This window comes from Podarcis gaigeae (genome assembly GCF_964106915.1).
Source record: "Podarcis gaigeae genome assembly, chromosome: 4".
Lineage (NCBI taxonomy): Eukaryota > Metazoa > Chordata > Lepidosauria > Squamata > Lacertidae > Podarcis > Podarcis gaigeae.
The window spans coordinates 22,259,385-22,274,831 of NC_139677.1; the positions used below are offsets into that span (position 1 = coordinate 22,259,385).

Sequence of the window (15,447 nt, forward strand, 5' to 3'; positions counted from 1 at the left end):
TCTTTGCCTCAAAGGAAGTGCATATATGAAGTGGGTCCATGCTGGTTAGATTGACGGGAAGTTGTAGGCAGGGCCAGCCTGCTTACGAGGCAGGATGAGGCAGCCATCTTTGGTGGCGTAACCCCAAGAAGCAATGCCTTCTGTTGACATCCCTTCCACCCCGCTGCCTCATCCTGCAGTGGCAGCTTCTGGTGAGATCTCGCTAGAATCTTTTGCGACCTCATGAACGTGGTGAGATCTCACAAGAGCTCCATGAGCACTCGTGAGACCTTGCCAGAACCTTCCATCGTTGTCGCTGCTTTGAGGTCCCTGCCACATGACCCAGGAAAGGGAGACTTTGGCAGGGGCAGGGTAGTGGTGTAGGGCAGCACATTCATTGTTTCTCCTCAGGCAGCAAAACAGGATGTGCTGCCCTTATAAGAAGCAAACAGGAAACAGAGTCTGCAGCATCTGTCTGCATCTTCTACTAAGTGGCAAAGCCCCAAGAGTGTCCAACAGGGACTGTATATATCAGTTTCAGTCCTCAAGTCCCACACTCTGGCGTTGGGTCACTAGAGTATTCAGAAGGCCTATTTCAGAGCAGTGTCGTCTGGCATTTTTTGGACCTCACAGGGATGCTAAGAAGGCATGGGCAATGAGATTGCAGGGGCAGGGCCAGTTGGTCTCCTCCCCGCCCTCCTCCCTTGCAAATATACTACAGACACTTAAGTGCTACAGTCGTACAAATACTTAGAGTAAACCATCTGAAGATTTCAGCTATTGACTTGCCTAGCGAAAGCACAAACCATGAATGAAGCTGTTTTTAGCTTTGCTGTCTCAAATTTGGATCATTGGTTGATTTCATCGTTGTGACCATTCACTCAACCACCCCTGGTGCCTTCCTGTGTGTAACAGAGGAAAACCAGTCTCAGTTACTGTGGAGATCTAAATGTATGCAGGAAAGGGATTAGGCACTGATTGATACAGACAGTCAATTAGTAGTTCAAAGGGAAGCTGACTCCTTGTTTTATACACACAGAGCATGGGATAAAAAGACTGTAGTTTGATGTCTTGTAATCTCTGTTGCTTCAGTGTTGACCAGGACAGCATGATATTGGGAGGTTTCTCGGAAGTTAAAAGAGCCCCGCATTGGCTCCCAGTGGAATGGCAGCATTAGGAGAGACAATGACATTGTGTGATCTGTGCACACTAGCTTTTCAAAAGTATTTCAGGCTGAACTGACTCTCTGGGACTCTGACTGTTCAAGTCAAAAAGTGTTCTTAATCTCCATGATGTGCTGATCAAACCTTAAACTGTCAGGCCACATTATTTCCACGGAGCCAGTTCTATTGGTGATTAATTAAAATTTCTTCTTGATTGCATACACTCCTTTTAAATGTGTAATCCATTTATTGTGTAGTGAGTTGAGAATAAGGGACCAATTCTGACAATGTCGGGGTAACAGCGGCTAGCGTGCCCTCCTCTGCTGAACACCCATGCCGGCATATGTTGTGTTTTGTATGCTGGAAGGCAATGGTGAAGTTCTCAGAAGAATACAAAGGGTTGGGGCAAGGATGTTATCACTGGGAGAAATCATTACAAAAATCAAACTGGATTGATAATATATGCACCTGTAAAATTCTGTATCATAAGGTAGGAAAGGACCATGTTTTTGTATATGCTGGAAGCTGCCCAGAGTAGCTTAAGCAACCTAGTCAGATCAGCGGGCTACAAATAAATTATTATTATTATTCAGAACGTCCAAGGTTCCATTACTTGCATCTCCAGGTACACTTGTATACCAGAACAGAGGTGTGAGGACAGCACTATGCAAGCCAGTGGATGCTCAAGTGTGTAGCAGAGCCTTGCCCTGTTTTCTACTACTGGGAAAATGCATGCATTAGGGTAACATTCATATTAAAAATTCATTTATTCATGATTTCTTCTATTTCACTTGTCCCACAGTGTGAGCAGGAGAAGCAGCCCAAGAACCACCACAGGTTGTGGTTTGTTGGCTTCTATCAAGACATGAAGCACACAGGTGGTGCTGTGTGTTAAACCACAGAGCCTAGGGCTTGCTGATCAGAAGGTCGGCGGTTCGAATCCCCGCGACGGGGTGAGCTCCTGTTGCTCAGTCCCAGCTCCTGCCAACCTAGCAGTTTGAAAGCACGTCAAAGTGCAAGTAGATAAATAGGTACTGCTCCGGCAGGAAGGTAAACGGCATTTCCGTGCACTGCTCTGGTTCACCAGAAGCAGCTTAGTCATGCTGGCCACATGGCCTAGAAGCTGTACCCTGGCTCCCTTGGCCATTAAAGCGAGATGAGCTCCGCAACCCCAGAGTTGTCCACAACTGGACCTAAAAGTCAGGGGTCCCTTTACCTTTAACAAGACATGAGCATCAAGCCAATGACAAACCATAGATTCAGGCTGAATCGTGATCAAGTTGTTAGGGTTCAACAGACCATGATCTCCAGTTTGGGCATCACTATCAACCAAAGCTACTGGTTTGTTTATCCCATTTGAGCTAGGGATGTGTGAGTGATCATACCGCATATACTAGCATGTGGCTCATTCAAGATAAACCAAAATAAATGGGAAAATCTACCTTATCAATAGATCCAAACGTAACCTCTGCCTCTAATCTAAGCCTGTGCAATTGACAGGCTTCATGCGACCTTCTAACCTAGGTTATGGAAGCCCACCAAGATCCTGGTACACTTCTTGCTTATGCTGCTTGCCTAGCACTGCAAAGGACAGGGAGTCTCCTGCATGCATGATCGCTGGCCTACATTCAGATTGGTGGCTCACTAACTCTGCAGATCCATACCCTCCCAACATTTCTCTGATGAAAGTAGGGATGTTCTATTCCATAATAATAATATTTTTATTGTTTATACCCTGCCCATCTGACTGGGCTGCCCTGGCCACTCTGGGCAGCTTCCAACACATATAAAAACATAATAAAACATTAAACTTTTATTCATATACATATACATATATATATATATATATATAAAGATCCCTATACAGTGCTGCCTTCAGATGTCTTCTAAAAGTTGTATAGTTACCTCCTTGGCCCAGGGTCACATAACTCCATACCCTCCAACATTTCTCCAATGAAAAGAGGGACATTCTAACATACCTTCCAACACTTCTCTGATGAAAATATGAACATCCTAAGGAAAAGCGGGACATTCTGGGATCAAATCAGAAACTGGGACGGCTTCTGTAAATCTGGGACTGTCCCTGGAAATCAGGGACACTTGGAGGGTCTGTCAGATCTTCCCTAATGTATGCATGGCCCAAGCTATCTGCAAGTCACAAAGCCCAGTAACTGTATCTTAAGTAAGATGGTGTTTTCTGAGACCTTCGGCATTTTTTCTTGTTTTCCTATCAATTATTTTAAATTGAATCTCAATGCACTATCTATTTCTTTCAAATTCTTTAAAATGATATAACAGAAATGTCTTGTTTTCCCCAGCTTAATGCTGAAAATCCAAGTGAAATCTCCACAGCAAACAACAGGTTTACTGATTTCAGGAGTCCACAGCACTGTTTTCTTGCCAGAAGGGGAAAAAGTTGGAAATGAGCCATCTTTATTTTAAAGGCCTACTCTCTCCGCCACCCCCATTACCCACCCCAATCAACCTGTTGCCTCAGCAACCAATGTCCCTGCTATCTGGCAAAAGACGGCTTTCTTTGGTTGAATTGCGACACAAAGCTGAAAGAGGTACAGAAGGGCAAACCATGAAAACTCATCATTTCATTATTTGAAAATGTGAATTGCTCTGAAATGAGGCTGCACCATGAGCTAGCCACAGCACCCCTCAACCCTCATTCAAATCTTTCAGTACCACAATGCTCCATTTCCGTTAATTAAATAATTACACCAAACTGTCTAAAAGATAACATTCAGCTGAATTCATGCATTCCAAACTGTTCTTTGGTCTAAAGGAAGCTGCCATTGTTCTGCAATGAATCAATGAAGGATTTTGATTTGTTTTTTTTTCTTAGCAAAAGGTGTTGTTGTTTTTTCAAAGCGTTTAATATTCTGCAGAAATTATGGCACTTTATGTAAATAGTGTAAAACACTATCTTCGAAACCTCAGCTGTTCTTTTAATCCGATGAACTTGACCTTATGATCGAGTGCAGTTGATGCATCTCCAAGATGGTGCTCAAAAAAGTTGATTAAAAAAGGATTGCTAGTGCTTATCTGAGATGGAGCCCAACATTATTAATGGAAAAAGGAGAAATATTAATTTGGTGGCTCCTGATCTTGGCAATCTGTCCATCCGTATAGATTATCTTGGCAGACTAACTCTTGGAAGAGTCAGAAGGTGGTCAAATGGTCCTGTTACTGTTCCACAATGGTCCCAGGTGTTTACTTAGATTTCCATTCTAAATCCTAAAGATATAAATGGATGTTCGATTTCCCCCTGAGATATACTGTATTTTTTGCTATATAAGACTCACTTTTCCCCTCCTAAAAAGTAAGGGGAAATGTGTGTGCGTCTTATGGAGCAAATGCAGGCTGCGCAGCTATCCCAGAAGCCAGAACAGCAAGAGGGATTGCTGCTTTCACTGCGCAGCGATCCCTCTTGCTGTTCTGGCTTCTGAGATTCAGAATTTTTTTTCTTGTTTTCCTCCTCCAAAAACTAGGTGCGTCTTGTGGTCTGGTGCATCTTATAGAGTGAAAAATACAGTATTTAGTGTAGTATATGAGATCATCATCTTGCCCAGGGATGAGGACCCCCTCCCCAAAAAGTGAATGAATCAGAAGTAAAAATAAGGGAAGGAAGAACGTTAGACAGTTTATTGAATGTAAAGGGTTTTTAAAGAAGGATGAAAGCCCTTCTAAAACTATGTAAGAATGGCTGTGGGGGGAGAGGAATTCTAGTGATGAACATTCCTCTCAGTGATAGCTACCCTTCCCAAAATTCCTTTTCTCAAAGACAAATCATTTTGGTTGGGAAAGTGACACCTGACATAGAAGGAAGGCACATTCCCCATTTCTAAGAAAGAGTATTTCTCTGGAAGAAAAAATGGCAAACTTTCTCACGACTGTATGAATAGCTCACGAGGACTATTATGAATGTCTGTTTGGGTGTTACTCAGTGGTAAAGCATCTGCCTTGCCCACAGAAGTTCTGAGGTTCATCTCCTGGTATCACCATGCAGGGAGACTTCTGCCTGAAACCTCGGAGGACCTCTGCTAATCAATGTACATACCGTATTTTTTGCTCTATAAGGTGCACTTATTCCCCTCCAAAAATTAAGGGTAAATGTGTGTGCGTCCTATGGAGCGAATGCAGGCTCCTTGGCTTCAGCGATAGCAAAGCGAAGCCTCCGAAGTGCAGAGGGAGCGCTCCCTCCATGCTCCGGAGGCTTTGTGTTGCTTTTGCTGAAGCCTAGAGAGGGAGAGGGGTCGGTGTGCACCGACCCCTCTCGCTCTCCAGGCTTCAGGGATAGCTGCCTGAAGCCTTTGGAGTGCAGCAGGACCTCGCGCTGCACTCCAAAGGCTTCGGGTTCCTTTTGCTGAAGCCGGGAGAGCAAGACTCTCCTGGCTTCAGCAGAGAGGGAGAGTTGCGCAGTGCCCCTTCAGCGAAGTGGGAGGAGAAATGGAAGGGGCTCCGTTTCTCCTGACCAGTGGCGTAGCGTGGGGGGTGCAGGGGGGGCCGGCCGCACCGGGCGCAACATCTGGGGGTTAGAGTTAGGGGGCGCAAATCCACGGGTTAGGGGGCGCAAATCCACGGGTTAGGGGGCACAAATTACTTGCCTTGCCCTGGGTGCTGACAACCCACGCTACGCCACTGCTCCTGACGCTTCGCTGAAGGAGCGCTGAGCAGAGAGGGGGAGAATTTTTTTTCCTGTTCTCCCCCTCCTATGGTCTGGTGCGTCCTATGGTCCTGTGCGTCCTATAGAGCGAAAAATACGGTAATATTATACTAGATGGATGAGCAGCAATTTCCAATGCTCCTCTGTTTGGCAACATTCTATCCATGCTCCAAATCCAAATGCGTGATGGCTCTGAGAGTTTAAGAGGTCATTTCAAAGCAAAGGAAGAGAGCATGTGGCAACAATGCAGGCATGTTCCTCAGTTCAGAGATCTGGCTGCAAACGTTCATTTCTGCATCCCCCTCCTCAAGATAGGAAAGAGCACATTCTCCAGATGATTCCCTCACCCCATTGTAGCTGGATCTCCGAAGTTATGACCGCAGCATGAGCATCCCATTTTGGTTCAATTGCTCTCAACAGAGTGCATAAAGCAAAGCATAGCCTCAAGAAACTGGGCAAGAGCATAACGGAACTTGGTTTAGAGATGCCGTTTCAGAGTCTCAAAGACCGTACGGAACAAGCCTTGGATTAAAAACACCGGGCAAAGAGACAAGCATATTTTGGCTAGAACCAAATGAGTTTTGCTGAAGTTCAGAGGAAGTAGAAAGGCAAAAGTAAATGAAATCTTGCTTATTCTAATTGGAGCTGAAAGTCTATCCCTTTGGATTTATTTAAACATATTACTGAAATCATGGCTGGCTCCAGGATGTTGAATGTGTCAAGGGTAAGGCCCGGTTTCTCTCAGACCCAGTCACACACACTCTCTCTCGCCATCCTCTCTCTTACACACACACAAACAAAATGAGACCGCATACTTCTTCCAAACACATTTCCTTGTGCTTTGCAACTTGTGGGCCAGCAGGTTACTCTCTGGGCAGTATCCAGTTAGCATGGATTTATTTTTGCACAATGAAACTCGCCCAAACCACACACCATAGCCAAGTCTATTCTGGAGGGTTTGGGGAGGGGACCTGGAACAGAAAGGGTGGGGGCATGGGAGAGGGGAAGAAGATCCACTGCTCCAGTGTAAATCCTGTTACTAACAGAATGAGTTCCCTAGCACTACATTTAATAAAAATGTCTCTGTGCCCCCTCTTACTGCTTCTATCTTTCTGACTGCCTCCCTCCACTGTTAGAGCCTCTTGGTAATTTCTTGATAATTTCTCAGGCTGTCACCCAGTTAAAGAAACATTTTAAAGCCCTTTTGGTTTCTATGTGTGGAATGAGTCTACATGCATACACTTCTGGTCTGTTTCTGGTCTTTTCAGGGCTTTTTGTCAACCGGAACACACCAGAACTCAGGGCACCTCTCAGGTGGGTGGCATTGCCATTATAAGAGGACAAGGTAGGCATTCAACAATGGTGAGTTCCAGCACTTCTTTTTCTAGAAAAATAGGTCTATTTCGTTTCCACATATGTTCTGCTTTAATATGTTTTGTCTGGTTACTGCATTCATCTGTGTGGTTGTTGTTTTTAATAAAATATTTAAATGTGTATTCTTGAATGTATTTTCTCAAGACGTATGTATTTCTAAGCATATTTTTTTCTCAAATATCTAAACACACTTTATGTCGTATCGAGGGATAACTTTGTTCCAATCTGCAAGGTGCAGAATGGGCCAGGAGGACTGTACAATAGTTCAGCAGTTTATCAGATTTCGATAAGCTTTGTTTGCTGTTGGATTTGGACAAATACATTCAGCAGCGTAGCATACCTTCCAACATTTCTCCGATGAAAATAGGGACGTCCAGTGCTATTTTTCTAGAAAAAGAGGTTCCAGAACTCACCATAGACATCTCCCTCATTCTCTTTGAATACCAATGGCGCCCACCTGAGAGGTGCCAGAACTGAGTTCCAGCGAGTTCTGGCTAGGGGGAAAAAGCCCTAGGGATGTCCTATTCCATACCTTCCAACATTTCTCCAATGAAAATAGGGACATTCTAAGGAAAAGAGGGACATTCTGGGATCAAATCAGAAACCGGGGTGGCTTCTGTAAATCTGGGACTGTAAAGCTGCTAGGAGGCAGGGAAGCAAGGAATGTGCAATCAATCAGGAATCTGCCTTTTCCCAGGTCAGACACTTTGTCTGTCCAGGTCAGCCTTTCCCTAACCTTGTTCCCTCCAGATGTATTTGACTGCATCTCTCATCAGCCACAACCAGTGTGGCCGGTGATCAGGGCTGATGGGAGTTGTACTCTAAAACCTCCAGAGGACACCAGTTTGTTGAAAGGCTCATGTAGCCCAATGTTGCAATGGTTCTCCAGGATCTCAAGTGGAGGGTCTTTTCATTTCCTTCCTAAGCCTGGAGATGCCAGGGACTAAATCTGCAGCCTCTGGCATGTGAAACAAAAGTGTTCTTCCGCCACTGAGCTATGGTCCCTTCCCTTCAAGCTTCAGAACTACATTATTCCAGTGACCATCTGATGTAAAACAAGTTATGCAGACTAAGGGGACCCAGGAAAAATGAATTGCCAAGCAGGAGGCAAGGGCTGAAGACCAAAGCCCAAGAAAGACCATGAAACACCATGATAAGCAAATAGTGAGCATCCAGCAGCCTTTTGAGAGGACTGTTAAGTCTACCAAGAGACCTGAAAGACTGGGGATTTTCCTTTAGGAGTTACAGTATCCAGGGGTGTCAACCTGAATAAAATATTGGGCACTTAGGTAAGCCCTGCCCCATATAATCAATCACAAGACACAGCACACACCATCTGAATGAGAAAGTCCATCAACTTTGGGGGAATCAGCCCCCTCAAACATTTTATCAGGGGACAAAGGGACCTCAGCCCCTAGGAGTTGGCTCCTATGAGATTATTTCACAGCTGGTTTTATGATTTAGAAACAACAGCAATTGCCGTACTTGCAGTTTCTCATTGATCCTAATTTCATAAAGTTTAGCATAGCGAAAGTGTGTTGCCCTGTTCATGGCCACAGACTGTTCTAGCCCGAGACTCCCCTCCCTAAAAAACATACTCAACACAGTCGTTGTTTTCTGAATTGATTTTGCTGTCTCAGCCTCACTAAAGCATCGATGCTTTTTTGGCTTCCAACTGAATGAACAATTTCCTAGTTAGACACACTGGATTTGGAGTTGGGTCAATAAAAGCTTTACTGTGCCCTTTTCTCTTCCCTCACAGAGCATACAAAAGAGCACTAAATTCCATTCATCCTTTCACTGGCCACTGTGGAATATTGAGCAACGCAGTTTTTGGCTTGGATGAAGAAACATGGCAAAGAACTGGAGGCGGCACAAATAGGAATTTTCTATTTCCCATGCTCGCTTGGGATGCATTTGAATTTCCTGCACTTTTTAACAGTTTGTCTCTGCCACCAAATTGCTCTGGAAAGCATAACACATTAGGTATCAAAAGAAGGTTTAGCTTAATCCCGGTGCATCTTATGTGGTTAACTGTAAGTTATTTGCAAAGAATCCACCGTGAGCGCTACTTGGCAGTTGATTTAAATGCCAAGGACTGTAGAAACAGTTTGTGAAAACTCTCGCTCTCACTTGCACACATTGGGGAGAGGGGAGGGGGAATGGTGAGCTCTAAGCACTGCAGGTTGGTGCTGTTTTTTAAAAAAAAGAAAGGAAGGTTGTTTTCTTTAATCCTGAGTAGCAAAGCCAGTTTCTCCTAAAAGTTCTGCAAAATTGCAAAGCTGCTTATAACAGAGGTGTTCTACCAGTGTGCCGTGGCACACAGGGTGCCTTGAATGATGGCCAGGAGTGCCGTTGGCAACACAGGTCTCTGTCTCTCTTTTTTGCCACCCTCTTCTTGATGCCCTCTTGCGTATGGTTACCAGATTTTTATTTTAGGGAAGCTTTTAATATTTAATGCTGTATTGTTTTTAACACTTGATTGGAGGCCGCCCAGAGTGGCTGGGGAAACTCAGCCAGATGTGTGGGGTATAAATAATAAATTATTATTATTATTATTATTATTATTATTATTATTATTATTATTATTGAAGCCGAGTAGCAACAGGGAGTCAGTAGTGGGGATGCTGAGGCAAAAGACCCTGGGCCCAAGCACACATGCATATTGTATAAAGGTGCAAACCCCTTCTTTCACACCCTGTGAAACATATGTGCGCAGAGTTTTTTAAAAAACCTGGCAATGGCGCGCTGTGCGCCCATGACTCCTGAGCCTCCCCCAATCTTCTGCCTCCTTTCCTTTGTTTTGACTGATCGGGGGAGGCTCAGAAGTTGCGGATAGGCTGTCGTCCAGTTCACAGGGTGTGAAAGAAGGGCTTTGCACCTTGCCTGGCAGAGAAACTGTGCACCTTGCGCCCCTCCTGGGCAATGGCTGTCTGCCCGCAATTCCTGAGCCTCCCTCGACCTGTCAAAACAAAGGGGGCAGGGGGCAGGAGATCTGTACCGCCAGACATCCCCGGTTCACCTTCAGCAGCGAACAGCTCCTGAAGCCAGCCAGAGCCAACTGCGCTACCAAGCTGGCTCTGGGCTGCAGAGGCTGCTGCTGCCATGTTTCCCGGGGACAGATTTGCAAATCCGGGGACTGTCCCTGGGAACCAGGGACATCTGGTAACCCTACTCTTGGGTCTCTGCCTCCCAAAGGCTTGCACAGCTGTTTGTTGTGGCAGCTCTGGCTACAAGCTCCTCAGGCGAATGGTGTCTCAGGGGCTGGTCAGATGTTGCTGGTTGCCAGGAGCTGAGGCAGCCTTGGAGCAAGCAAGCAAGCGGGTGAGGGAGCCCAGCCAGCCAGTCTACCGGCCCTTGCTGTTGGGAATAGACAGAGAAGTCCCAGGCCCCTGTGGGGCAAGGCAGGGCAGATGAGAGACCAGGGGTGGCAGCAGCGCCTGCCCAGAGGAGAGGAGAGGAGGCTGAGGGAACACTCCACAAGGGAGGGTGTTCAAAAAAGGGTGAGAGACTGGCAGCTCTGTAGGCGAGGGGTGACATAACTGGGCTCCTGAGCCCCACAGGGAGCCCCAGAAAGAATAGAGTTGGTCAAGGGAGCCATGAACTCAGAAAGGTTGGAAACCTCTGGCTTACAGTGATCACATTCATTGTTAGTCCTATTCGTTAAATATAGAAATAAAAACAATGACAACATGTTCCAGAACAAAAGGTCACAAGTAGTCATGGTGACTGACAAAGTTACGCTTACTAGGAACCAGGGATGGGGCTTTTTTAAAAAAAGAAGAAGAAAGAAAGAAAAATAATAATCATCTCCATGTTGAATTTATCCCCATGGGTGTTTTCTAGCTTTTGTTTTCCTCCTTGATCTTAATTAGAATTGACTTGTTTTTTTACTGGTTCTGCTAAAAATATGAATAATTATTGCATATTATATGCATTATAATCCTGCTATACACAGCAAGGTTCCTAAAGGAACCAGCACAAGAACAGATGCATGCAACATTTCATATAACTATAAAAAGCTCTCAGTTACTAGTGCATGAAATTATGCTTACAGAAATATAATACCGAATGGGATTGACTTTGTTATGTTTATTATATGTATGATATATCTCTTTTTTTGCATGCAATTTTGCATTTAACTTGTATAGAATTATTTTGTGTGTTGTTCTTGTTTAAGTTTCACAACGCATAAGAGGCTTGGGTATAACTTGGGTGGCCAATGCAAGAAGAGGTAAAGGTGAAGGGACCCCTGACCATTAGGTCCAGTCATGGCCGACTCTGGGGTTGCGGCGCTCATCTCGCTTTATTGGCGTCATGTGGCCAGCATGACTAAGCCACTTTTGGCAAACCAGAGCAGCGCACAGAAATGCTGTTTACCTCCCCGCCACAGTGCTACCTATTTATCTACTTGCACTTTGATGTGCTTTCGAATTGCTATGTTGGCAGGAGCAGGGACCGAGCAACAGGAGCTCACCCTGTCGCAGGGATTCAAACCGCCGACCTTCTGATCAGCAAGTATTGGGCTCTGTGGTTTAACCCACAGCGCCACCCACGTCCCAAATACAAGAAGAAGCAGAGCTCAAATCCCCACTCAGCCACAAAGCTCACTGGATGACCTTGGCCCAGGGAGGAGAACCATGTGACCACCTTGAGATCCTTGAGGCAGTGTGTAAATTTAACAAACAAGCAAACAAAGCTCAACATAGTAAGCTGTGTAGAAATCCATTCAGGGTGGATTTCCCCTCCATTCCTGCTAGGAGCAGGATTGTATTCATAAGTAGCTTGCTGGATAAGGCAGGGCTACTTTCTGGCAGGTGTGTTGCTGTCACTTACCAGGAGGTTCATGGTGGCAGGAAGGACACTGCCAGAGCTCATTTGTCACTCCTGCCGGTGCATTTCCACCATGCTGACCTCCTCACCAATTTGACCCTCCTGAAAGCAACAGAGACCCATCAGTCCATAAACTAGCATGGCAGCTCTATCCTACCTGGTCCTCATTCTGCTGCACATCATTAAATCACAGGTGGGGGACTTACACAGGGGAAATGGCAGCTTGCCTAAATCTGTTTGTTGAGTTTGTGACCAAGATGACATTTCAGCCAGGAGTATCCCAGATTTGATGTCTACTCTTAGCAACTTCATCACATAAGATTTCAGATCTCTTTTTCTTTTTTAAAAAAGGTTTTATTTATAGATTTTTCAAAATACCATCTAATTTTAAAAAAGAAGAAAAAAGAAAAAGGAAAAAGGAGAAAAGAAAAACGAAAATTCAATATATTTCAATCAATTCATCAAACACTTTCTTTTAGTCAACTTCCCTTCCACCCTTCCATGGTTTCCTCAAATTGTTTATTTCTGCTGCTTATTCTAATTATTCATACCTCCAATTTTTTTTCACATTGCATTTTTATTTTTATTTTACTGCTGAGCTTACTCCAAACCGGCTAGTGTTTTAACATTCTTACAATGATTTCTTAGACAATCTACAAATGGTTTCCAATCCTCTTTGAAAGCTGTCTCTTCTTGTTCTCTAATTTTACTTGCTTAACAACTTTAACATGAGGTTTGAGTTCATCTGCTGATTTTATTTATATTTTTGATACAAACAGTTATGTTCACGTGTTTGAATTTATTGGGGGTTTTTTAAAAAAAATCTTTTAGATTGTTCTTTGTAAACCACTTAGAAAGTTTTTTGTTGAGTAAGTTGTATATACATTTTGTTAAATGAACGAATAAGTAAATTGCATCACCTTATACTCACAATTTAATCTCTGGTGCAGAATGAAGTCTCAAAGGAGTGGTCCAACGTCTACTAAACTCCCTACAGGAAAGACCTACCTAAACCCAACACTTTTTTTTCCCAGAAGAGAATGAAAATTTTCCTATTTTGGTAAGCTTTTGCATGAAGGGTAGCATTAACTTTCTCATTGCCAAGGTGAGAGTTTACAATGTGGATATATGGTGGTTTTTAAGGTTGCTACATTTTATTGTAAGCTGAACAATATAACACAATACGATGGCCAATAACAATGACACTAAACACTATTTATAGACTAATACAAATGATCAGAAATTACAACCAAAGTCTCTAAATCTTCACCAGTCACTGTAGAATAATTCAAAAGTTCTATATATACATAATCTGTCACCAAATATCGCCTGGACAGAGTTTCCGGATAACCATCTGTTTCATTCAATGCTTCATCAGCCAATCTTGATCAATTCTTCATCAGCCAGACTTGTAAGAATTAATACAAGAAGGATGCAGTACAATTTCTTAACAAGCCAATCTTACATGTAAGCAAATATAAACGCTGTAGAAAATATGCTCTGGATCAGGGCTCATATGATACTGTAGTCACTGATGAACTCTGTTCCATTTGGTGACAGATTATGTATATATCGAACTTTTGAATTATTCTGCCACGAATGGTGAAGAAGATTTAGAGACTTTGGTTGTAATTTCTGATCATTTGTATTACTGGTCCCATCACCTCCTGGCAAATAGAAGGGGAAGAAATGGAGGCAGTGAGAGATTTTACTTTCTTGGGCTCCATGATCACTGCAGATGGTGACAGCAGCCATGAAATTAAAAGACTCCTGCTTCTTGGGAGAAAAACAATAACAAACCTAGACAGCATCTTAAAAAGCAGAGACACCATCTTGCCAACAAAGGTCCGTATAGTTAAAGCTATGGTTTTCCCAGTAGTGATGTATGGAAGTGGGAACTGGACCACAAAGAAGGCTGATCGCCGAAGAATTGATACTTTTGAATTATGGTGCTGGAGGAGACTCTTGAGAGTCCCATGGACTGCGAGAAGATCAAACCTCTCCATTCTTAAGGAAATCAGCCCTGAGTGCTCACTGGAAGGACAGATCCTGAAGCTAAGGCTCCAATACTTTGGCCACCTCATGAAAAGAGAAGACTCCATGGAATAGACCCTGATGTTGGGAAAGATGGAGGGCACAAGGAGAAGGGGACGACAGAGGACGAGAGGGTTGGATAGTGTTCTCAAAGCTACCAGCATGAGTTTGACCAAACTGTGGGAGGCAGTGGAAGACAGGAGTGCCTGGCGTGCTCTGGTCCATGGGGTCACGAAGAGTCGGACACGACTAAACAACAAAACAACAAAGCAACAACATAAATAGTTTTTAGTGCCATTGTTATTGGCCATAGTGTTGTGTTATATTGTTCAGCTTGTCTATATTGCAACACGGGTTTGTTTACGGATTACATCTTATTGTAAGTCATTTTGGGTTCTCTCTCTTTTACAGAGCTTTTGAATTGGAGACTCAAGATAGATTTGCATGACTTATATTTCCTCCATAGCAGTCTTTTTAAAAAAAAAATTCAAGAAGTGCTACAACAAAAAAATGGAATGGTGACTATTATTACTATAGGCATAGACCCAGATGAGGGGAAGCAAGGATGGCGGAATCAACAGAATTTAACTGAAGCAAATCCCATTCCATTTGTAATCTGTATTTTATTATTTTGATATGAGGGGGAAGAAAGGAATGAACTCAAAAAAAGGAAGTTGACCACTTGGGGAGGAGGCGGTGGGGGAGGCAGAACCAGAGAAAAATATAAAATAAAATAAAAAACAGCTGTTTGGCTTAGGGGAAGAGAAAGTCTTCCCCAGTGACAAATTTAAAATCAGAAGGAAATTGCATCCAAAGAGATGGCCAAGTTGATTGTCTCAGAACTTACATAAAATAGTTTGGCATCAAAGGGGAAGGAAAAGGAATGTCTCCGAAATCCAGGAAGCCACATGGAACCTTCCAGAAACAGAACAAGAATGAGAGGGATGTATAATGCAGTCCTTTAAGGAGGGGAAAAACACCCAGGTTTCAATACATTTATTTTTTTAAGCTGCATTATTTGTGCATCCGATCTGCTGTATATCAGCAACATATATTTACTGATCTGCAGGAAAACATTAACGCCGTACGTCCTGTAGCACCAACTGGACCATTCCCAACAGCGTTTCAAGATGGATTGGGAGGAAGAGCAAAAATGGAGCCATGTGTGAATCTGCTTCTGCCATAAGAGGAGAACACATTCTTGGCTTGCTCAGACACCTTCCTGCAGTGTACACAGACTTCAGTTTTTGCAGCACTGATGGAATAAACAGGGGATGTACAAGACCGAAGACCAGTATCTCAAACTCGGGAATTGAATGGAATCCCGTCGTCGGACCCAGTTTTATAATAAAACCCAGGCGCCCTCTTCTCTACAGTTGGGAATGACTGACC

At 43.8% G+C, this 15,447-nt stretch overlaps 1 long non-coding RNA gene across 2 annotated transcripts in view; it reads left to right on the forward strand.

The window, feature by feature from the left end:
- LOC310843007 overlaps positions 1-13,055 on the forward strand; it is a 57,700-nt gene extending 44,645 nt beyond the window's left edge. The window contains exons 4-5 of one of the 2 annotated variants that reach the window (XR_014563446.1): positions 7,083-7,159; positions 8,951-9,481. This is a non-coding gene — a long non-coding RNA (uncharacterized lncRNA). Of the gene's footprint in view, positions 1-7,082; positions 7,160-8,950; positions 9,482-12,971 lie in introns of those variants that run through there. The other variant, XR_014563447.1, reaches the window with a different exon arrangement.
- The last annotated feature ends 2,392 nt before the right edge of the window (positions 13,056-15,447 follow it).